The sequence below is a fragment of the Trachypithecus francoisi genome, unplaced genomic scaffold, assembly GCF_009764315.1.
Source record: "Trachypithecus francoisi isolate TF-2019V2 unplaced genomic scaffold, Tfra_2.0 Lachesis_group4, whole genome shotgun sequence".
Classification (NCBI taxonomy): Eukaryota; Metazoa; Chordata; class Mammalia; order Primates; family Cercopithecidae; genus Trachypithecus; species Trachypithecus francoisi.
This window is the reverse complement of record NW_022681469.1, coordinates 117857697-117875286: the sequence shown is the minus strand read 5'-3', so window position 1 is coordinate 117875286 and position 17590 is coordinate 117857697. Positions and strand designations below refer to the sequence as shown.

The 17590-nt window shown below is 52.4% G+C and overlaps 1 protein-coding gene across 3 annotated transcripts in view; it reads left to right on the top strand.

The window, feature by feature from the left end:
• Positions 1-371: 371 nt before the first annotated feature.
• SRRM3 (serine/arginine repetitive matrix 3) overlaps positions 372-17590 on the top strand; it is an 86998-nt gene continuing 69779 nt past the window's right edge. For all 3 annotated transcript variants that reach the window (XM_033192628.1, XM_033192629.1, XM_033192627.1), the window contains exon 1: positions 372-555. The gene's annotated coding sequence lies outside the window, so the exon portion shown is untranslated. The remainder of the gene's footprint in view (positions 556-17590) is intronic.

The window sequence follows — 17590 nt, the reverse complement described above, 5'->3', positions numbered from 1 at the left end:
CACCTCGCCCAGCCCCTGGTGCCTTCTTTAACACTGGGTGGGAAGACAGTGTCCTGGCGAGGCCTCTGCACCCAGACCCAAACTAATAACCTCCCTTGACCCAGGCGCCTTCCAGGGCTGGCATGCCCCCTCTCGCAAGTGGGGGAAACAGATGTCCCCGGGGGCCAGGGGTTGGGGCGGGGAGCGGGAGGTGGGGGGCAACGGGGACGCGGGGTAGGAGGCGGGAGGGAGGGGGAGCAGCCAGGGGGAGGGTCCGTCCCTGCCTCCCGGGCCGTTGCCTCCGCTGCTGGCGTTCCTCCGTGCCTGCGGAGGGCGCTGCGGGCGCGGGGCCGGGCCGCTCTGGCCGGCGGGCGGACAGGGAGGCGCCTCAGTGGCTGTGCGCTGTCCAGCATTTCAGCAAGCGGCGGCGGCTCCCGCGGGGAGGCGGAGGGTGCGGGGCCGCGGGGGCCGCGGAGCTGCCCTGCCCAACCCAGCCCAGGCGAGGCGGCAGCCCGGACCAGCGGGACTCGAGGGCCTGGCCCCAGCGCCCGGCAGATCGCGGCGGTCAGCGGGGAGGTGAGAGCGCCTGTGGGGCGGGGGCATCTCCCAGAGGGGCTGGGGCTGGGTGGAAGCTCGGGCCTCCCCAGCACCCCCGTGGTCTGCAGGCTCCCCGGAGCAGAGGGGCAGTGTAGGGGGACGGCGAGGGTGTCTGTCCGGGGTGCCAGGCGCCCGGGGAGCAGAGATGAGGGACGTTCATTTCACTGAGAGGGATGGAGACAGTGGGGACTCTTTGGGGTCATGGGCAGGACTCCCCTGGACATAAATGACCATGGCCTGGTCCATGAGGGTGCCAGAGAGGCCCCCCAACTGCAATCCCACTGAGGAGAAGGACCTGCTCCCCAGGGAAGGGAGGGCCGATGCAGGGACCCCATGGAGATACTGGTCACTGGCCCGGGTGGAGGGAGCAGGCCCCCACCTGGATGCTGGGCCTCTGTCCGGCAGGAGGTGCTGGCCCAGGGGACAGCCTGGCCCCTTTCCCGGCTGCCCAAATGCCCCTAGGGAGGCAGGAGCTGGCAAGGAGAACTGGGTCTCACAGGATGGCATTTACTCTTGCACTGGGAAGAGGATGGAGGACACAGAAGAGAAAATAGCTACTAGGAATTTGGGAGGGGGTTCTCTGTGCACACACCCCTCCCAACAGATGCCCAGAGAGAGTTTCTAGGGCCCAGAGTTAGCCCAGCCCCAGAGTGAATTCCTGGTAAAGAGGAGAGCTGAGAAAAGACGCAACCTCTGCCTTGCCTCCGCCTCCCCCTCCCTTCCAGGGCTCCTGCCTGGACAGTGTTGAAGCCTCCTACAGTTCCTACTCCTGACAGCAGATCCATTGTGGGGAGAGATTTAGGGGGAGGAAGGGAAGGTTGTACCAAGGTCTGACCTGGTACTTCAATGCCTGTGCCCTATCCCAGCCACAACTTCTTGCTGCCCTAAGACCTCACTCACCCTAGCATCAGGGGGCTTGGGCTGGTCTTTTGTCCCATGGCAAGAGAAATAGCAGGTGCTGGGCTTTGATGGAGAGATGTGCACAAGTTCCTCTGTCCAGGGGGCATCTTAAGGTCATGGCCTCGGTTTGTTCCAGCTTCTTCCTCAGCCAAAAATAGGACCCAGCTGGCTAGGAAATTGTTCCCACACAACACTAGCTTTCTGGTTCCTTAACTTTATGCCCCATCCCACTCTCCTGTGGGGTGGAGGAGGTATTCTTGAAGAGTGACTGAAGAGTCAACTGGGTTTTAAGAGGTAGGGGTATGTGGGTTGGGAGTCATGGACTCCGATGTCAGAAAGACATGCAATCAAATCTAGGTTATGTGACCTCAGGTAAGTCATTGACCTTTCTGAATCTGTTTTCAATCTGTAAGACAGGTGTAGTGTTAACAATGTCTACTTTGCTGTTGAAAGAAATAATCTGGATAAGGGGATGGGAGACGACTTTTATGGTATAAAATGCTGGGTGAGTGTTAGTAAATAGGAGACAAGTAAGAATTTCTTAAAGAAGAGCTGGATAAATGTGGAAGAGTGTTCCGTGATATTTGAAGCACATTTTTCTGTTCCCGGAGGAGATGAACAGTGGTTGAGAGCCTCACACCAAGCTCCATGCTGGGCACAATGCAACGGTTGACTCAGCTAATCCTCACAGAAGCTTCACAAGGAAGGCATCATTGTCCCTATTTCATAGCTGAGAAATGAGGCTTGAGTGACTTTCCCAAGGTCATGAAGCCATTTGTGCTGTCCTCCTGGAGGCGGGAGAGTTACTGATGACCTGTCCCATCCTCTGTTTATCAAGGCCCAGTTCAATGACAGCATCTTGATTTATGATGCCAGCTTTACAGGTGGGGAGCCTGAGTGAGATGGGTGAGGGCGTACAGTGTAGTTAGGAGGTGACTCCCGCAAGGTCACTGGGATACTTGGAGGTAGAATGTGACTTGAACTGGACAGCGGGGTGCCTCCACCCCTGTCACACCTACCAAAGAGGGGGTCTGGGTCTGACAGTCCCATCTGCTCACTTCTGCACCCACTTTGCACCTCCTCTGCCTCCCAACCTCTTGCTGACCTCTGCAAGCCAGTAACTGCCCCTTCCTTTCTTAGTGGTTCACCCTCACCGCCTGAGATGGTCCATGGCCAGGAGCAGCTACTAGTGCCCCTGGGGTCAGCCTCCCTTCCTGACTTTTCTCCCTCCTCTGCCCACATTTTATTGTCTCCCAGGGACAAAATCATAGCTCTTCCTATCTCAGAAGCCTGTCGGGGCACCGACGGGGAGGTTAGAGGAGCCCAGCCCCTCTTTCTTCACTCCTACACGTACACTGAGCCTCTGCCCGTGGTCCTGTAACTTCATATACATTATCTCATCTCATCCTCACATAACCTGGAGCCAAAGGTGCTGCTGTCTGCCTTTCACACAGGAGCAAAACAAGGCCTGAAGGTGTGATGGGACTTTCCCAAGGTCACAGAGCAAGGTCTTGGTGCAACCCAAACCCACTGCCTCAGGACCCCAAGGTGACTTCCACAACACCACTCTGCCCCCAGTTCTCCAGGCTCCCCAGGGCGAGAATCAACCCAGGCACTGTAGGCCAGTGAGTGTTGGAGGGGTGGGTGGCATGTGGTGAAGGCAACTGAAAGACTCTTGAACAGGAGTCCAAGGACCTTCTTTCTGGCCCTATCTCTGATCCTGGCTCCCTGTATGACCTTGAATGTGTCCCTTCCCATCTCTTGGCTTCAGTGTCCGCAACACTAAAATGATGGGGTTGAACACCAGGTGCAGTGGCTCACACCTGTAATCCTAACACTTTGGGAGGCCAAGGCAGGAGGATCCCTTGAGGCCAGGAGTTCAAGACCAGCCTGGGCAACATAGCAAGACCCCATCTCTACAAAAAATTATAAAAAGAAAGCTGCTCTCCTCTGAACATCACTTCTCCCAGCTCCTTTCTTCTCACTCAGCCTCCTGCCCCTCAGTGAGTCCCTGCTCCTGATCCCCTCTCCCCTCATGGAACCCTCCCCCATCTCTCATCACCCCCCCGCCCAACTCCTTCACTGAGCCAAGGTGTTGAACTGAGTAGAAACTTTGCCTCCATTTCTTGCAGTCCCTTCCACTCAGCCTGGACTCATTTCCACACTGACCCAGTCCCTCAGCAGGGCTTGCCTCCTCTCTCTCTCTCTCTCTCTCTTTTTGTTTGTTTGTTTTCTTTTGAGATAGAGTCTCACTCTGTCACCCAGGCTGGAGTGCAGTGGCGCAATCTCAGCTCACTCAACCACTGCCTCCTGGGTTCAAATGATTCTCCTGCCTCAGCCTCCCAAGTAGCTGGGACTACAGGTGTGCGCCACCACGCCCAGCTAATTTTTCTAGTTTTAGTAGAGATGGGGTTTTGTGATGTTGGCCAAGCTGCTCTCAAACTCCTGACCTCAGATGATCCTCCTGCCTCAGCCTCCCAAAGTGTTAGGATTACAGGCGTGAGCCACTGCGCCCAGCCATGCCTCCTGTCTTTACAACACCAGCTGCAAACTCTCCTATTTTCCCCACAATTCCATGAATAAGCCTTAATCACCTCACCTCTGTTGCTTCCCTAGTCCCATGCCTGTGGTCCTTGGGGGCCTCATGGGCTCTGGTGAACAACCCTGGGAGGTGTGTGAAAGACATCTTTGGTGTCCCTACAGCTCACCTCAAATTCTCAGCCAGAAAGGACTCTAATCTTGGTTCAACCAAAGAGTCCTGGGAGCTGTAGGTGGGCCACTGGGCCTGTCTAAGCCCTATTTTCCCCCCCTTTAATTAAGACCCAAGACTTTAGATAACTTGTGATAGGTGAATTTGAAATCTCAGCTCCAATAAATCAAAGCTTGAAACACTGGAGGTGACTTCAACCTCTAATGATGGAACCGCAGGCTTCCTGACATACAGATTTATAGGGCAGAGAGATGTTTAAACCTTTGGACTGACAGGGCCTTCATGTGTGGGAGGTCATCTGGTCAAAACCCATTTTTTAAAAATTTTTTGAGAGAGGGGCTCAATCTGTTGCCCAGGCTGTAGTGCAGTGGCACAGTCACAGCTCACTGCAGCCTCGACCTGCTGGGGTCTAGTGATCCTCCCTCCTCAGCCTCCCGAATAGCAAGGACTACAGGCACGTACAACCACACCCAGCAATTATTATTATGTCTTTTAGAGATGGGGTCTCACTATGTTGCTTTGGCTTCCAAAAGTGCTAGAATTAGAGGCATGAGCCACCACACCCATCCAAGAACAGCTTTTGAAGAATGGAGAAGAATCGGATGAGGGGAAGGGAAGGCATTTGGGGGGGCAGAGTGGGGGGAGTCGGTTCAGAGAGGAGAAAGGGATTGGAGAGAGACAGAGAGAGAGAGAGAGAGAAAGAAAGAGAGAAAGAGAGAGAGAGAGCAGGAGGAGCAGGATGCCCAGGAGAACAGAGGGGATTATGACAGGGAAGGGCTTGTTACCAACAATTACAGACCCTGCCTCGCCCAGCCTAGGCCTTCACTGTGGCTTAGCACCTGCTGATACCTCTGGCGTGCTGCCCCTCTGCCCTCTTCTGGGTCATGAGCGCAGGAAGGCGACATCCCCATCCCAGAGGCTCAGCCCTTTTGGCCCCGTGCCATCTAGAATAGGGCTCTCAGAGGGCCTAGGTGGGTGAGCCAGGTTCAGGCTGCGTCACTGACTGTTAGCCTAGAAGACAGGCCCCTGGGGCCATGTGTACCTTGGCTCCAGAGCAGTCCTCGCCCTCCAAGGACTCCTCCAGAGCCTAAAGCCTCTGGCCTGTCCTTCTGCAGCGCCGCTTCCTCGGCAGCCAGCCTGGCCTCAGCCTCCTGCCGCCCCCGCCCTGGCCTCCTGCCCACTGCAGAGGCTGCTGTGCCAGCAGAAGCTGACGGACGGTGCCACAGCTCCCTTAGCATCCTGCGGCCTCTGAGGGCTGTGAGGAGGCCTGGCCCAGTTACCTGGACCCCAGGGTCCAGGGGTCTTCCTCAGCTGAGCCCCCTCCTAGTCCAGCACTCCCTCCTCACCACCATTTCCCAGGACTTCCCAGGACAGAGACAGGTAAAAGCAAGTTGTACTGAATTGTTTTGATTCTAAGAATGGCATATCTTCAGCCTAGGCAACATAGCAAGACCTCGGCTCACTAAAAATAAAAATAAAAATAAAAAATTAGCCATGTGTTGTGGCCCATGCCTGTAGTCCCAGCTACTTGGGAGGCTGAGGTGGGAGGACTGCTTGAGTCTAGGAGTTCAAGGCTATAGTGAACTATGATTGCACAACTACACTCCAGCCTGGGCAACAGAGTGGGACTCCATCTCAAAAGAAGAAAACACACAAACACACACACACAAAAACACACAGAGAGAGAGAGAGAGAGAGAGAGAATGACACATCTTCATTGTACAAGTCTTGGGAAATACAGAAACCAAGGAGAAAATAGAAATTATCAGTAGTCCCACCACTCAGAGACAACCACTTTGAATACGGTATGGTATTTCCTTGCAGGCTTTTTTCCATGTGTCCATAGGTACATAGAGTTAAATAATCAGGAACATGCTGCAGGAGAGAGTCTGTTGCTGTTTTTACTCTATCATGAGCATTCTCTGGTGTCTTTAAAGACTCTTTAGGGCCAGGTTTAGTGGCTCACCCTTGTAATCCCAGCACTTTGGGAAGCCAAGGCAGGAGGATCACTTGAGCCCAGCAGTTTGAGACCAGCCTGGGAAACATAGTAAAACCCCATCTCTACCTAAATACATAAATAAATAAATAAAAATTAGCCAGGCTTGATGGTGCACGCATGTAGTCCCAGCTACTCAGGAGGCTGAGGTAGGAGGATCGCTGGAGCCCAGGAGTTCAAGGCTGCAGTGAACTGAGATCGCTCCACTGCACTCCAGCCTGGGCGACAGAGCGGGACTCTGTCTCAATAAAGAAATAAATAAATATTCTTCCAAAACCATATTTTTAATAGTCTTATAAAGGTTGGGCATGGGTGGAGCTGAGAGCTGCAGAGAGAGTCTCTCCCCTGCCCTGCCCCTGCCTTGCCCGTCTTGGGTGGGCACAGCTTTGCGGTCTGCGTGTGTGAATTTCCCCTGGTGAAAATAACTTTATGGCCTGGGATAGGTCAGACAGAAAGTAAGGCACGCCCCTCTGCCAGGGATTGAGGTGAGAATTTACCAGAACTGCTAGGGAAGGAGGACATGAGAGTATCATACATCCCTGGCAGGGTGGGCTCAGGGGGCGGTGAGGGCTTGGATCCAACAAGACCCCAGAAGAAAGCACCCAGAACTGGAATCAGGTGGCTCCCAATCTCCTGGACCCTGATTTCGCTGGCCTCCAACCTCCACCCTTTTTCTCTTCTGTAAAATGGACATAATGATACTTGCCTCCAGGTGATACTAGAAATGACTCAGGTCCTGGGTTTGAAAACACCCTGGGTCCAGGCGTGGTGGCTCATGCCTGTAATACCAGAACTTTGGGAGGCCAAGGTGGGAGGATCACTTGAACCCAGGAGCTGATGGCCAATCTGGGCAACATAATAAGACCCCATCTCTACAAAAAAAAAAGAAGAAAAAAAGAAAAAGGAAAAATTAAGCCAGACATGGTGGCTCACGCCTGTAATCCCAGCACTTTGGGAGGCCGAGGTGGGCAGATCACTTGAGGCCAGGAGTTCGAGACCAACCTGGCCACCATGGCGAAATCCCATCTCTACTAAAAATGCAAAAATTAGCCAGGCCTGGTGGGCAGGTGCCTGTAATCCCAGCTACTCAGGAGGTTGAGGCACGAGAATCACTTGAACCTGGGAAGTGGAAATTGCAGTGAGCCAAGATCACGCCACTGCACTCCATCCTGGGTGCACAGTAAGAAGACCCTGTTGAAAGAAAGCAAGAAGGAAAGAAAGAAAAGAAAGGAAAGAAAGAAAGGAAGGAAGGAAGGGAGGGAGGAAGGAGAGAGAAAAAGAAAAAATTAGCCAGGCATGGTGGTGTGCACCTGTAGACCCAGCTACTCAGGAGGCTGAGGCAGGAGGATCACTTGAGCCCGGAAAGTCAAGGCTGCAACGAGCTATGATTGCACCACTACACTCCAGCCTGAGTGACAGAGCAAGATCCTGTCTCCAAAAAAGCACCTCAGGAAGGGTAAAATCCAGTGCACTTCTGCTAGGTTAAGGTCACCCTTTGAGTGGGTGAGACTATACAATTGACATTTACTGAGAGCCTCCTGTTTTCTGGGCACAGCATGAGGCCCAAGGACACAGGTGAATCAGACTCTGCCTCTGATCTTGAGGAACTTCTGGATCGGTGGAAAGGAAGGCAGTCATGAAAACTGATGATCACTGAGGTTCTGCTAGAACTAAGTCGTCCAAAGTGATATGGAGAGTCAGAGGAGGCTTCTGGGAGAAGGGACATTTCAGTTGGGCCTCAAAGAATGACAGGGGAAGTGCCAGAGAGGGCAGAGGATTGGCACTCCAGAGAGCATCATGGGCGATGGCACAGAGGTATGAAACCTCCTGGCTGGATTCAGGGGATAGAGAGTTACCTAATGTGGCCATAGGACAGGACAGAGGGCGGGTTGATAATAGAAGGCAGCCCAGTGGGAGTGGCTGGCTTTAAAGAGTTGGAATTTTTTTGTTTGTTTTTGAGACAGGGTCTCATCATCAGCTAGGCTGGAGTGCAATGGTGAGATCATAGCTCACTGCAGCCTCCAACTCCTGGGCTCAAGATATTCTCTTGCCTCAGTCTTCTAAGTGGCTGGGATGACATGCATGTGCCACCACACCCAACTAATTTTTTAATGTTTTTGTAGAGACGAGGTCTCCCTGTGTTGCCCAGGCTGGTCTCAAATGCCTGGCCCCAAGCGATCCTCCCATCTCAGCCTCTCAAAGTGCTGGGATTACAGGCATAAGCCGCTGCACCCAGTCAAGACCTGGAAATGTATTCAGAAAGGAATGACAACCTTAAGCTCTGGAGCAATGCCATAAAATGCTCAGTTTTGTGCTTCAGGAAGCCCCGTCTGGCTGCAATGGGGTAGGAGGCAGAGAGGGAGAGAAAGAGACCGAGAGCAGAGAGGTCAGGGAGGTGTCTGTCTGCCTATTTATCAGGAGGTGACGGTACCACTGAAATGAGGTATAGGATACCAGAGACGTGCCTCTGGGAGCTGGGCAACCTGCCCCCTACACCCATCTCCAGCTGTGGCACAGCCCTTGTTATCAGACAGAGTGCCCCAGGTCAGAGGAGTGGGCTTTAAGACTGGTAGAACCTCCAAGCCACCCCTTCTCCCATCAGGGCCCCAGAGGGGGATTCTGGGGAGGGGGGAAAGCTGGCACATTCAGGGGGTCCTTCCTGGGGGAAGCCCTGTCTTCCCTCTTTGTCAGGCCCTATCTGACACATATGTCTTGGTCTTTGCGACCCATCCATCATTCTCCCCAGAACACCTCTCTCTTCCCCGCCTCTCAAATGCTCTCTTCTTCTCTCTCCTGCTCTTCAGACATCAGAAAGCAGAGATGGTCATTCATTCACTCATTCATTCATCACACAGCAGCAGCTCCTCCCACTTAAAAGCTGTATGAACACATTGTCATCTCCAAGCCCTGTGCTAGGTACTAGGTAACGGGAGGAGGAGCAGGAGCTGGGCAAGCGGCTTGCACCTGTGGTCCCAGATACTTGGGAGGCTGGGACACGAGGATTGCTTGAATCCGGGGGTTTGAGGCGGTAGTGCACTATGATCACACCTATAAATAGCCCCTGCACTCCACCCTGGGCAACATAGTGAGATCCCATCTCTAAAAACAATGGGAGGAACAGGACAGTCCTTGAGCCCCAGCGGCCCTGGAGAATTTTTTTTTTTTTTTTTTTTGAGATGGAGTCTCGCTCTGTCACCCAGGCTGGAGTGCAGTGGCTTGATCTCTACTCACTGCGGCCTCCACTTCCCAGGTTCAAGCGATTCTCCTGCCTCAGTCTCCCGAGTAGCTGGGACTACAGGCTCCTGCCACTATGCCCGGCTAATTTTTTTTCTTTTTTTTTGTATTTTTAGTAGAGATGGGGTTTCAACATATTGAGCAGGCTGGTCTCGAACTCCTGACCTTGTAATCTGCCCACCTCAGCCTCCCAAAGTGCTGGGATTACAGGCATGAGCGACCGTGCCCAGCCAAGAATGTTTTTTAGATGGACTAGGGGTTATGTAGCAGCATTCCAAGGGCTACCGGGACACCAGTGTGGGGAAGGACTGCCTGACCTGGTTGACTTTGGTTAACTTTTGAGCTGGCCTCACAGATGGAGCTCATAGAATAAACGCAGGTTTGCCAGGCGGAGGCACAAGGAGACAGGGTGTTTTTGGCAGGAGCAGAGAGGAGGAGGTAAGAGCACCAGGCACTTGGGGAACAGCGTGGCTGGAGTGCCAAGGTCTGGGCGGAGGAGCAAAAGCCCGGGCTGGAGACAGGGGCCTCACTGTAGGGGGTGGGGGGGTCTTAGTGCCAGGCGAGGCAGCCTAGCCTTTTTTCCATGGACAGCAGATAATGCCAGGAATGTTCCCAGTAGGTAAGTGCACGGCCAGAGCTGTTCCAGGAAGGTCACCCTGAAAAGCGGGTGTGATTCATACAGATGGAGACAACAGGGGGCCTGTTTTTCAGCTGCGGTGTGTTTTCAGGACATGGGTCATATGGCCTGGGACCTTTCCTCTCCTCTCCGAGGCTCAGCCCAACCTGGACACCCAGAACAACTGCAGCCATGGTCCCTAGGTGCAGAGGTACCTGCCCCAGTATTTCTAGAACAGTCCATGAAAAGCAGATTCCCAGGACCCACCCAAAACAACTGATTCCAAATCTGAGTGTGGGGTCTAGGAGTCTAGGAGTCTGAATTGTATTATTATTATTGCTATTATTATTACTATTATTATTATTAGAGACTGGGTCTCACTCTCTTGTCCAGGCTGGAGTGCAGTGGCGCAGTCATGGTTCACCGCAGCTTCCAACTCCTAGGCTCAAGCAACACTCCTGCCTTAGCTTCCTGAGTAGCTGGCACTACAGGCATATGTCATCATGCCCAGATAATTTTTTAAATGTTTTTTGTAGAGACAGAGTCTCTACAAAACACAGCCTGTTGCCCAGGCTGGTCTTGAACTCCTGACCTCAAGTGATCCTCCCACCTCGACCTCCCAAAGTGCTGGGATTACAAGTGTGAGCCACTGCACCCAGCTGAGGTCTGCATTTTTTTTTTTTTTTTTTTTTTTGAGACAGGGTCTCACTGTGTTACTCAGGTTGGAGTGCAGTGGCACAATTACGGCTCACTGGAGTCTTGACCTCCCCCAGCTCAGATGATCTTCCCAAGTAGCTGAGACCACAGGTGCATGCCACCACACCTGGCTAATTTTGCTAATTTTGTATTGTTTTTAAAGACAGGGTTTTGCTATGTTGCCCAGGCTGGTCTTGAACTCCTGGCCTCAGGTGATCCTCCCAACTTGGCCTCCCAAAGTGCTGGGATTACAGGCATGAGCCACTGCACTCAGCAAGGTCTGTTCCTTCCTTCCTTCCTTCCTTCCTTCCTTCCTTCCTTCCTTCCTTCCTTCCTTCCTTCTTTTTCTTTCTTTCTTTCTTTCTTTCTTTCTTTCTTTCTTTCTTTCTTTCTTTCTTTCTTTCTTTCTCTTTCTTTCTTTCTTCTTTCTTCTTTCTTTCTTTCTTCTCTTTCTTTCTTCTTTCTTTCTTTCTTTCTTTTTTAGATGGAGTCTTGCTCTGTTGCCCAGGCTGGAGTGCAGTGGTGCGATCTTGGCTCACTGCAACCTCTACCTTCCAGGTTCAAGCGATTCTCTTGCCTCAGCCTCCCAAGTAGCTGGGATTACAGACGTGCACCACCATGTCCAGCTAATTTTTTTCTTTTTAGTAGAGATGGGATTTCGCCATATTGGCCAGGTTGGTCTCGAACTCCTAGCCTTAAGTGATCCTCCCACCTTGGCCTCCCAAAGTGCAGGGATTACAGGCATGAGCTGCTGCACCCGGCCAAGGTCTGCATTTTTTAAAGCTCCAATGTGACCGTACAAGCTAGAGTTGAGAACCGGTGCCTCATCACTTTGCACATGTGGTTCCCTTTGCCTGGACTGCCCTTCCTCCCTCTTCCTCTACCTCCCTGAGCTTCAGGCTCGCTCAGACATCTTCTGCGTGATGCCCTGTTCCAATCTGGGTGCCCTCAAGGGCCCAGTGCTGCTTCTTCCCTGGTTCAATTTACACCCCATTTTTTTTTTTCAAGACGGAGTCTCACTCTGTCGCCCAGGCTGGAGTGCAATGGCGAGATCTCAGCTCACTACAACCTCCACCTCCCAGGTTCAAGCGATTCTCCTGCCTCAGCCTCCCTAGTAGCTGGGATTACAGGGGACCGCCACCACACCCAGCTAATTTTTTGTATTTTTAGTAGAGATGGGGTTTCACTATGTTGGCCAGGCTGGTCTCGAACTCCTGACCTCAGGCAATCCACCAGCCTCGGCCTCCCACAGTGCTGGGATTACAAGCGTGAGCCACGGTGCCTGGCTTTACACCCCATTCAGACTGGTGGTTTACCTTTCCAATTCATTTGGTATTTTCTGTGTGCCAGCGCTGCTGCATGTATTAATTTATTTAGTCCTCACAACATCCAATGAAGTAGGTAGGTCCTAGTTGGGGAAATGGAGGCACAGAGAGGTAAATACCATCACTCAGCTAAGAAGTGGTGGCCGGGCGCGGTGGCTCAAGCGTGTAATCCCAGCACTTTGGGAGGCCGAGACGGGCGTATCACGAAGTCAGGAGATCGACACCATCCTGGCTAACACTGTGAAACCCCGTCTCTACTAAAAAAAAATACAAAAAACAAAAACAAAAAAAACTAGCCGGGCGAGGTGGCGGGCGCCTGTAGTCCCAGCTACTCGGAGGCTGAGGCAGGAGAATGGCGTGAACCCGGGAGGCGGAGCTTGCAGTGAGCTGAGATCCGGCCACTGCATTCCAGCCCTGGCAACAGAGTGAGACTCCGTCTCAACAAAAAAAAAAAAAAAAAAAAAACTAGCCAGGCGAGGTGGCAGTCGCCTGTAGTCCCAGCTACTCGGGAGGCTGAGGCAGGAGAATGGCGTGAACCCGGGAGGCGGAGCTTGCAGTGAGCCGAGATTGTGCCACTGCACTCCAGCCTGGGCAACAGAGTGAGACTCCGTCTCAAAAAAAAAAAAAAAAAGAAAAAAAAAGTGGTTGACGCGCAAAGGTTGCGCCAAGGTACTGTGAGGCCCCACAGTGGCTGTTTTTTAAGGGCAGGGACCTCGCGGGATTCGTTGTTGCAGGTTGTCAGTGCAAGCAGGGGGCCTGGCATCTAGGAAGTACTCCGTTTCCTCATCTGTAGGATGGGTTGAAGGATGGGAATTTTCTCTCAGGGCTTCTCTGTAACTTGGGGACAAAAAAGGGGTTATGAGTTCTAAGGCGCTTGGTGTGGATGGGAAGCTGTGGCAGAGGCTCCCCTCTGGGTTTTTGGTTGTTGTTGTTGTTGTTGTTGTTGTTTTCAACAGGGTTTTGCTCTGTCACCAAGGCTGCAATGCAGTGGCACAATCCTAGCTCACTGCAGCCTCGAACTCCCAGGCTTCAGCGATCCTCCTGCCTCAGCCTCCCAAGTAGCTGGGACTACAGGTGCATGTCACCATGCCTTTCTAATTTTTTTTTTTTTTTTAATTTTTAGCAGAGATGGGGTCTCACCATGTAGCCCAGGCTGGGCTTGAACTCCTGGACTAAGTGATCCTTCCGCCTCAGCCTCCCACAATGTTGCGATTGCAGACGTGAGCCACGGTGCCCAGCCCTCTCTGGGATTTTAGGGTGGAACAGTTTCCCAGACAGGAGGCCTTTTCCCTCCTCCACCATGCTGTGGCTCACCCTATCCCACAGAAATCAGCCCCTTTGAGCCTGGCCTGGGGTTGGGTACTCTGATGGAGATTCTCAGATGATAGGAGAGTGGAGACTTGGAGAGGCCATTGCTGCACCAGGAGCTCCCACTCCCACTCTGACCTTAAGGGACTCACCTGTTCCCAGAGCAAGGAGGACCTCCCTTCAGCACCCCTGCCATTTCTACCTCCCACCCACCATCCCTCAGGAGCTGTGGGTTATTGTCAACGATGTTGTAAATTAGCTGCTTAATTAACTATTTAGGCTAATCAGATTAATTGACATTAATTGGTTACCATTTGTCAAGGACCTTGAAAAGCCGTTCTTCTCAGAGTTGAAGTGTGTGACTGGCGCCGTGCAGGGGAGTCGGGGAGGAGCTGTCACCGTGCTAACAGCTGGGAGTGTGCAGGTGGCAGGCAGTGGCAGTTCCAAGGCCACCAGGACCACTGCTCAGGGACTGTGCACCTCCTGGCACCTCTCAGGGAGCCCCAACTTCTGAGTTCTGGCCCCTCACACCTTGGGAAACAAGTTGTTTAAGGAAAGGTTTGGCAGGGACCGGGGGAAGACTGAGAAACTTTCCTTTTCGTAAAAAAATAATAATAATAATAATAGAGATGGGGGTCTTGCTATGTTGCCCAGGCTGGTCTTGAACTCTTGACCTCAAGTGATCCTCTTGCCTCAGCCTCTCAAAGTGCCGGGATGACAGACATGAGCCACTGTGCCCAGCCGGGAGACGTTCCTTCCTCCATCCCCAAGGCCTGTAAAGACCTCAGAGGGAGAGAGACCTCAAAATTCGAAATAAGGCATGAAATAAGTAGGTCACCACAGAACAACTGCTAGGATGACGTGCATATATTCACTCAAAAGAAAAAAAAAAAGAAACAGGAAAGATGAGCAGTATAGGGTAGATAAAATATGCAGAATATTAAACTGTGATGAAATGATCAGATTTGCATTATTTAGTCAATTACAGCCCCCAAAACCCACAGTACATTTTTATGCCTGTTTTAAAGCACAACTCACAGTTTTAAATTATAGCAGTTAAAACAACAAGAAAAAAAAACTACTATGAAATGCATCCTACGTTTCGGGAAGAGAGAGAAAAAAAAAGCCAACCCACTGAAACATGGGAGTGTGCATTTGTCTTTAGAGACATTCTCTGAAGATTAAATGGCTCCCATATTTAGTCCTATACTGGGCTGGGAGTTAGGAGCCCGCATTTTTTTTTTTTTTTTCTCTCTGTCGCCCAGGCTGGAGTGCAGTGATGCGATCTGGACTCACTGAAGGCTCCGCCTCCTGGGTTCACGCCATTCTCCTGCCTCATCCTGCCGAGTAGCTGGGACTACAGGCGCCCGCCACCACGCCCAGCTAATTTTTTGTATTTTTAGTAGAGAAGGGGTTTCACCGTGTTCGCCAGGATGGTCTCCATCTCCTGACCTCGTGATCTGCCCGCCTCTGCCTCCCAAAGTGCTGGGATTACAGGCATGAGACACCACGCCTGGCCTTTTTTTTTTTTTTTTTTCAAGGCAGGATCTGGCTCTGTTGCCCAGGATGGAGTGCAGTAGTATAATCATAGCTTACGGCAGCCTCAACTTTCTAGGCCCAAATGATCCTCCCACCTCAGCCTCCTGAGTAGCTGGGACTACAGGCATGCACCACCACACTGGCTAATTTTTTTTTTTTGATATTTTTTGTAGAGTCAGGGTCTTGCTATGTTGCCCAGGCTGGTCATTTGTTTGTTTGTTTGAGACAGAGTTTCGCTCTTGTCGCCAGGCTGGAGTGCAGTGGCATGATCTCAGCTCACTGCAACCTCCGCCTCCCAGGTTCAAGTGATTCTCCTGCCTCAGCTCCTGAATAACTGGAACAACAGACATGTGCCACCATACCTGGTTAATTTTTTGTCTTTTTAGTACAGACAGGGTTTCACCATGTTGGCCAGGCTGGTCTTGAACTCCTGACCTCAGATGATCCCCCAGCCTCAACCTCCCAAAGTGCTGGGATTACAGGCGTGAGCCACCGTGCCTGCCACCAGGCTGGTCTTGAACTCCTGGGTTCAAGCAGTCTTCCCACCTCGGCCTCCCAAAGTGCTGGGATTACAGGTGTGAGCCACCGAACCTGGACAGGGAGTCTGCAGTCTTATCTTGACTTTTCCACTGAGTCCTTGAGGGTGCCTTCCCTTCTCTGAGCCTTGATTTCTTCAATGTCGAGTCCCCGGCCTATCTTCCTGAGAGAGTGCTTACATGGAGCAGAGGAGGGGTGAATTTCCAGTACACTGGAGGCGCATACAAATGTGACAAATGTGAGGGGAGAGAAGAGGTTCATTTTGGTGGGAGGGTCAAGCTCTCAGTATGGACAGGGAAATTGCTTTCTAGGGAGGAGGGGTTCCCGGGTTGGTGACAGAGGTTTCTAGCTTGGGAAGGGATGACATGGAGAGTGAATGTGGGGTCGCTCTCTCTCTCCCCTTTTACTGTCCAATTCTGCAGCCCCTGGGGGGAGGAAGGACCAGGAGAGACCGAAGGCTGTTGCCTAGCAACGAGAGGCGCATCTGGATCGATGGGACAGTCAGTGATGCTCCAGCCCCCAGCCCAGCTCTCTCTTTGATCTCAGTCGGCCCAGCAGAAACCTGAGGGGATGCCCCCCAGGCAGCCAGCTTGATTGGAGCTGAGTCAATAGAGGGAATTTTCCATAATGAGATTGTATGGGCAGTGGAGGCAGCTGCCCCTGGCTTCTCCTGTCACCCTCCCCAGCGGGTGGAAGGGGCGGGACTGTCTGTCCAGCACACACCCTTCCTGCTGATAGCTCTGGCCTGGGTAGGGGTAGGGTGGGGGTGCACATTACCATCCAATTTTGATTCTTGTCAGTCTTGCACTGCCAGGGACTCAGAGCCCAGCCCCACGTGTTAGGTTTTGAAGGGAAGGCGAGGGTTATAGAAAGACACACACATATAGCCGGGCGCAGTGGCTCAAGCCTGTAATCCCAGCACTTTGGGAGGCCGAGACGGGCGGATCACGAGGTCAGGAGATCGAGACCATCCTGGCTAACACGGTGAAACCCCGTCTCTACTAAAACATACAAAAAACTAGCCGGGCGAGGTGGCGGGCGCCTGTAGTCCCAGCTACTCCAGAGGCTGAGGCAGGAGAATGGCGTAAATCCGGGAGGCGGAGCTTGCAGTGAGCGAGATCCGGCCACTGCACTCCAGCCTGGGCGACAGAGCGAGACTCTTTCCCCCCCAAAAAAGAGAAAGACACACACACAAAAAAAGATGGCGGCTCAAAAGCAAATACAGGGTATTTTTTGTTTGTTTTGGTTGGTTTGGTTTGGTTTTTGAGATGAAGTTTTGCTCTTGTCGCCCAGGCTGGAGTGCAATGGCGCAATCTCTGCCCACTGCAACCTCCTTCCCCCAAGTTTAAGCGATTCTCTTGCCTCAACTTCCCAAGTAGCTGGGATCATCGGTGTGTGCCGCCATGCCCGGCTAATTTTTGCATTTTTGTAGAGACCAGCTTTCCCCTTGTTGGCCAGGCTGTTCTCAAACTGCTGAGCTCAGGTGATCCACCCGCCTCGGCCTCCCGAAGTGCTGGGATTACAGGCGTGAGCCACGGCATCTGGGCGCAAATACCAGGTGTTACATTCAGCATAAAACCTACAGAAGTGGGGCGGCCAGCCTAATGTCAGAGCCCACCGCTGCTTACAGGCTGGCACAATTTATAGGTATGGGTGGAAGGGATCTGGGCAATATGGCTTGCCCACCAGGATATTAATAAGATGTCCCAGTGATGAGGCAGTTCTGGCCCTTGTTTCGGCAGAATGTGGTACTCTGCGTTTTCTCCCAGCAGAATATGGTAAGAGGCAGGCTGTTTCTTCAGTCGGGCCTTTGTCCACCCTGTGGTCAGGTGGTTAGGTAGGATGTTTCTCACAGCCTGAACCTTCGTAAAATGTTTCACTTCAACAAAGGTCTGCAAAATAGCAGGGAGCTTACAAAAGGGTAGAGTTTAGACTAACACCACCCGAGCCCCGCCAGTATCCAGGCTCCTGAGACTTGGTCCAGATGAGGGAAACTGAAGCCAGAAAGGAAAGGGGATCTGGTTATACAACTTCTAGCCCATCGTGCCTTCCTCTGCCTAGCTCCCAGGTATGAGCCTGGAGCCGGGGTTGGGATCTGATCCTGGGGGAAGGAGAAGGAGGTGATGAAAACTGGGGAAAGCACACACAGCCTT